Genomic DNA, 5754 nt, shown 5'->3' with positions numbered 1-5754 from the left:
GTGTGTGTTTCTTAATTTTTGTGTACCACTTTAAGTCTTTTGTGCCTTTGGAGTATCAACATTTTTCTTTTTGTGGAGACATTGATGCATTTAATAAGCATTTTGTGACACCTTATTTTTTTCTTTGTGCCTTCAATGTGTGACACTGAAATAATCATTGTTTTTGTGCCACCCTAACATAAGTTATAGTCTTAGTTTGAACCTGCCTATAAAAACCTACATTGCTCCATCAATAGCAGAAGGTAAAAACAATCAATAGCAGAGGGAGCCCATTTTCTTCCACTGTTTGTTCCAGTAATTTCTCCGACAGCCAGAGCTAAAATTAAATCAATAAAACTATATCAATTTATTTTACTTAGAATATTTTATGCAAAAATGTCAGCTACCAGCTGCTCAAATGGTCATATTTATAAGTTTCTGCATTCTGCATTCATAAAACCTGTAGACTGTATAGAAATGATGGCTGTACCCACTGGTTTTGGACTTCACATTTTAAAGGACTTCGGTCTCTCCCACGTTGCTTTTGTCGAGCCAGAAGAGTCCATATGTCAAGAAATGTGTGTTGCTAAGTTACCAGCTAAACCAAGCAAGCTGTACACAGATAATTTTTAACATAATTACAATAAAATGCTCCAGTTGGCTCCATAATGTGTAATAAGCAAACCATCACTAGATAAGTTCAATGAGGGGGCATAAATCAAGAGTAAAGTGCACAAAGGTCCAGTTCACTGTGTTGAATTAGAGTAGATAGATGGAGGTACTGACCTATGACAGCTAACTTCTATTCAGTCACCTGTCAATCAAAGCAGCCACACCCCTAACTTTAACAGTATCCAGATGGATGAGATAAATGGAGAAAACACAATAGCCAGAGTGAATATGAAGGGGTAAATTAGCTTGAAGCTCTAAATTTGAGCATTTTATAGTGGGAGTCTCTGGGATTTGCTCACATTTGGAGCTTTGAGTGGTCATTAGAAGAAATGCAGTTTTTGATACTTAATTTTTAAGCCCTGGAGTTTCCAGCTTGCTTTCAGACCCAATTTTATGAGTCAGGTTTAGTTTGGGGTATGCAAGGCCGAGTGCATGGCTTCATCATCTGTCCTCACAAAGACGGAAGAACAAATGTGTGTGTGTGTGTGACTGAGAGCACGACAGAAAAAAAGAGGTAATCTCAGATGAGACGGCGGTGTTTAATCCCAGCCCGGCTCTTTCTGTGTGTGTCAGACGGTCACATGCCATCACACAAACCAGGGATTAAACACACGCACAAGCAGACTGACCTGAAGTCTTTTCTGACCTGGTTTTTAAAATCATTTCAGGCATTTAGCTGATTGAGATTTAATTTAATCGTGCAAATAACACACCTCGCTGTGTTGTTTAACGGGCTGAGTTCAGTTGTTGCATTGAGGTGTTTGCAGTCCTCTTACAAACAGGTAAAAGACTGAGTCATTTTGAAGAGCTCACTGAATTCAAGTGTGGTGCTGTGACAGGAGCCCACTGTTAGAAAAGTCTGTGAAATTTCACAACAGTTTGTGAAGCTGCTTCCTACTTAGATAGCCCACAATCACCTGTAAGTGACATTACTGCAAAGTGGAAGCATTCAGAAATCAAAGCAACATACTCATAAAGTGGCAGACCATGCAAAGTTACAGACCGGATTCACAGAGTATATAAAAGTTGTCAAAGCTCTGCTGACTCAGTAACTGCAGATCTCCAAACCTCTGGCATCAACATCAAAACAAACAAAAATTGCATGTTAGGAGCTTCATAGCTGAGCAGCTGTAAGTGTGAAGGTCCAGTCTCTACATAGTGTAAATGAGGCCCAGAAACAAGTTTTTTCTTCTGTATTCCCAATGAATTCATGTTTTATTTATAAAGCTTGCAATTGCCAAACTTCATTAGAAGGTGGGCTCTTATGCCATGCCTTATTTCTTATCACATATATGCTGTTATAGGAGTGAATGTTCATATTCCATGGCCAGGTTGGCCTCTAGCTAAAAGCTAGTTAATCACTCAAACTCAGCAAGGATCACTGACCAGCAGTTGTGAGCACTGCAGACACACCTGTTTACCTGCATTGTAAAGGAGCGGGGCCTCACCTGTGTTTGGTGAGGTTACATTATTTAAAGTAGGCCTGAGAGAAGTCACAGGATGGGGAGTCTTTTGGAGCACAATGAGCTGTCCTCTGTTTGTTTAGGATTTACAACGAGCTTCAAGGATACCCTGGCTGCTTTTTCACAGTGCAGGAACACACTGTGTGCCTCCTTATCTGGAGGGTAGATGCAAGACCAGATATATGAAATTATGTGTGAGATTAGAGCTTCAGAACTCAGGATACCTTCTGCAACACAAGTGGATATTTTTCCCTTCCCTCCAGAAGCAAGTTTCACCACTCTGTAGCAATCACAGCTTTACTTCTGTTTCTATTTCTACTCTACTACATCTTTGACACGAAATGTTTTACTGTGTAGTCCACACCATTTATTTTAAAGCTTTGCTTACTTATTGTTTTGCAGATTAAAAATATAATACATGTATAAACATACACCCATATAAACTGAAACTACAGATCAGAGTGACGTCAAAGGAGGCTAGTGGCCTTTCCTTCCTCCCCTTAGACATGGAAGATTTTAAAACTGCCAGGAAGACCACAGATGCCATGACTCAGATGTTTCTCTTGCATTGTCCCTGTTAAGATGAAACCTAATAACAGAATCCATTAGTTGGGTGTTGATAAATTAGCTTCCTTTTTTAGTTTTTGATGCTACTCTGCCTCTGGTTTCTTCACACAATACTAGAAATCAATCATTTATAAATCTATTTATATATTCTGCTCTGTTGTTGCAAACAAAACTGTGCAGCATGTATATAAGTTAGTAAAATCACCCCCAGCGGCAACATTAACGTTAAACACCAATTAATAAATCAATAATTTAATATATAATTATTATACAACTAGAACATGTATGATTCTGCTTAATGACTGCATTTACTTTTGATAGTTTAAGAATCTTTAGTGCTAACAGTTATTCAATAAAAATGGTTTCAGGCTGTCTTTCAGTGTCAGGACTCATTTCATCCTTCTGTATGAGGCCACAGCTCCTGGATATCAGTGTTTTCTACACCAGTTCTTACTTAGACATAAAAAAACAGTTAAAAATAAAAATAAATAAATACATCCAGGGCACACAGAGAGCATTAAAAATGCATTTTATAGTTAAGAGACGATTTCCTTCCCAATAAATGCTTGTTTCCTTAAAATAAAATCATTTTTTAAATTCTTTAAATTCATTAAAAATAGTTTTTAAGCAAAAATCCATTCTATGAATGCAGGTTTATTAAGTTTTATTAAGCCAGGTTTGACCAACTTTGCGCTCCTTTAACTATTATAGTTTGTCTATCCAGAGTCTTGTAACAGTAAACCCTCCTCTTGGTTTACACTACACTGCAGCATGAAAACACTGAGAATCCCAACATTTTCTGCACTTTTTGTCGGTTAACCTGAACCAGGCGTTTCTTACCTCGGCTGCCTCTCTAACTGTTGCTTGTTATTCCCAAAGTGAGAAGAAAAGCGGTTAAAACGCGTTTAACTGTCCAGAAACGTGTGTAAATCCTTAGGTTTGCAGTTTTAAAGCGGCCCGGCTGTGCCGCTTCTGAGCGCTGCGGAGTTTCTGAGGCTTTAAGCGGCTCAGCTGTCAATCACTTAGCTGCTGGGCGCTAGGTAGCACTTAACCACGCCCATAAATGTTGTAAGACCACGCCCACGGCAGAGAACCAGAGCGCGAGAGAGACGGTTTTATACAGTACATATAACATGTTTGAAGGGTTATTTTCATACATGTGTGTCTGTGCAGCTTTTCTCTTTCTGTTTATCATTCTGTGAACTACAAGGCAATTACTTTAAGGTTATTTAATATATGACATTAATCACCATTTTCACTGTTATTTCTTTAAGAAATCCTGATTAATCAGTTCATTTTTTTTCTTCGTAAAAATGCAGAACTTACTATTTAGAGGCAAAAAAAAAAAATCCATTAGAAATATATTACACAGTGATGGGTTCACAGGGTGTCTGCTACAACAACCTAAAATGCTAAATGACATGAATAATACATAAAGAATAAAGTAAGCAAGTGTTAACAACCCTGAAAGGCTTCAGTTTATCTAATTATTAAGAAAGTGGCCATTAGCTAAATAATTAAAAACAAACAATAACAAAACAACTTAAATAAAACAAAAATAGTTCAATAAAATAACACAGATTAAATATTACAAAAATTAAATAGTTAAATGAGGTGAGGAAATTAGAAAAATGAAAATGTGAAATAAATTAAAGGAGCTCATATGTGAAAGTCTAAATCAATTGATAAATAAATTGTTATTAAAATAATTATTTCAGTGATTGATTCATAATTATTATTAAAAGTAGTCTTGTGCTCTTGTTTGTTTGCTTGTATTAATCTGGATCTTGGGTGAGTGACTGACAAATGGATTCATCATTTTGTATAGGAGCTTTAGAATTTTATATTAAATGTTAATTTTTACACCTTTGATATATTCATAGCAAAGTAGAAAAGTCCAATGAGTTGATGCAAATCGCTAAAATCTTGATACTAACTTTATCTCTATTTAAGTTGTACTCTTACGATAAAACAAATAATTAATGTTCTAAGTATGTTTTTCCCAACCATTTGGAGCCACAGCACATCACCAAACAAAAATGTCACAATATACATATTGATAGTTTTTCCCTGCACCAGGCAGTGTGGAATTGGCTCAGTTTATCCCCAGTATAGCTTTTTGGCTTTTTTCTGACCACTCATCATGCTAGGGCCTTCATCTAGGTGGGAATTTTTCCAGGTCCCAGGTCAGACTGACTACTTTTTCACTTCAAATGTTTATCTATTTCTATTACAAGCTGCTGTATGTCTATTGTGTAATTTCTTTTTCGTCTTCCTCTGTTTTACTGGCAGTTGGCAACCAATTTAATTAGAGCAGGTAATTGCACCGCCCTCTAGTGGAAGAGAATGTAATTGTTCTGCCTGTTACTCACGCCGGTCACTTAGTGTACCAATCAGGTGGAACCAGATAATCTTCCACGGCACTCTGGTCATTTCTCACAGCACACCTATGTGCCGCGGCACAGTGGTTGGGAAACACTGTTCGAGACAGATATTTATATAAGCTGGGGTGTCTGCTTGTTAAATTGTTAAAGTAGAATTATAAATATTCCAATTTAATACTGAAAGTATTAAATAAAGTCTTTTTTCCTCAAATGGAAATAATGTGAACACAAAATGTTCAACGGCACACACTCACACAAACACACACAGTGTATTCCCGTCTCACCCATGTGATTCCTTTAATCAAGCTTTTTTAATCACAGTGCAACAACAGTTTAACACTGGGTGTTTGAGGACAGCAGGAAATTGTTAATCTGAGCTGTTGAATCAATGCACACACAGGTCATCTGGATCCAAACCAGCCTACCAACCTCCTCCACATCAGCTACTTTGCAGTGGCCTCATTTAAAATAAATAAGATGGTAAAAAGTTTATTAAGTCAGAAAGCTTAATGAATGAATGTAGTAACCATGATGCCATTAACACCTCAAAAGTTATTTGACACCATAAAAGGAATATAATTATTTATTTATTTTTTTCAGTTTCTTAAAGTGTGATCTTTCTTGACAGAGCGACAGGATAATGGAGGACTAAATCAACCTATACTTGTTGCATGTTTGCATTTTTTTTC

At 36.8% G+C, this 5754-nt stretch overlaps 1 protein-coding gene across 3 annotated transcripts in view; it reads right to left on the bottom strand.

Annotated features, from left to right (window-relative positions):
- The window catches only part of LOC102305487 (FHF complex subunit HOOK interacting protein 1A), a 22924-nt gene extending 19233 nt beyond the window's left edge, over nt 1-3691 (bottom strand). For all 3 annotated transcript variants that reach the window (XM_005950438.2, XM_042215639.1, XM_005950439.2), the window contains exon 1: nt 3522-3691. The gene's annotated coding sequence lies outside the window, so the exon portion shown is untranslated. The remainder of the gene's footprint in view (nt 1-3521) is intronic.
- Nucleotides 3692-5754: the final 2063 nt, after the last annotated feature.

Source organism: Haplochromis burtoni, unplaced genomic scaffold (assembly GCF_018398535.1).
Source record: "Haplochromis burtoni strain Fernald_Lab_line unplaced genomic scaffold, NCSU_Asbu1 Contig_780, whole genome shotgun sequence".
Lineage (NCBI taxonomy): Eukaryota > Metazoa > Chordata > Actinopteri > Cichliformes > Cichlidae > Haplochromis > Haplochromis burtoni.
The sequence above is the reverse complement of the archived record's forward strand: the minus strand, read 5'-3'. Positions and strand labels throughout refer to the sequence as shown.